Source organism: Apteryx rowi, unplaced genomic scaffold (genome assembly GCF_003343035.1).
Source record: "Apteryx rowi isolate R43461 unplaced genomic scaffold, aptRow1 scaffold_137, whole genome shotgun sequence".
NCBI lineage: Eukaryota > Metazoa > Chordata > Aves > Apterygiformes > Apterygidae > Apteryx > Apteryx rowi.
In genome coordinates, this window is record NW_020447608.1 from 920,902 (window position 1) to 921,388 (window position 487).

Consider the following 487-nt stretch of genomic DNA (forward strand, 5'->3'; position numbering starts at 1 on the left):
AGGCCTGCGGCAACGGCTCCCGCCCCGCTCTCCCTCCCACGAGCCGCAGCGCGACGCCACAGCGACGCCTGCGCGCGCGCCGCGGGCACGAGCTGCGGCACCTCTCCCGTCTACCAGCAGCCGCGAGGCGGCGCATGCGCGCCGAGGCCACACCGGCTCCAGTGGCGAGCGCGCCCGCGGAGCGCAGGCAGCTCGCTGTGCTCATGCGCACAGGCGGTGTCCTGTCGGGCAGCCTTCCTCTTCCGGGATGGGTTTATCTAGGCGATGAGGGAAGGTTTGTGTCCATGGTGGCGGCAGCGCGCATGTGCGGCYAGGCGGCACTCTGGTTGTGGCGGCTTGTTCGCAGGTGAGGGGTGGCCTGGGCCGGCCGGGGGCAGGGCGGCGGGGGCTGTGGGGCTTAGAGAGCCGCTCGGCCCGCCGTGCCGTGCCGTGCGGCGGTGGTGCGGGGCGGCGGCTGGGGCCCGACGGCCGGGGTCGCTCGTCGCGC

General features: G+C 75.5%; 1 protein-coding gene across 6 annotated transcripts in view; it reads left to right on the forward strand.

Annotated features, from left to right (window-relative positions):
• The first annotated feature begins 229 nt into the window (after positions 1-229).
• CIPC (CLOCK interacting pacemaker) overlaps positions 230-487 on the forward strand; it is a 12,576-nt gene continuing 12,318 nt past the window's right edge. For 2 of the 6 annotated variants that reach the window (XR_003252102.1, XM_026057184.1), the window contains exon 1: positions 237-346. The gene's annotated coding sequence lies outside the window, so the exon portion shown is untranslated. Of the gene's footprint in view, positions 347-487 lie in introns of all 6 variants that reach the window. The other 4 variants (XM_026057185.1, XM_026057188.1, XM_026057190.1 and 1 more) reach the window with 3 other exon arrangements.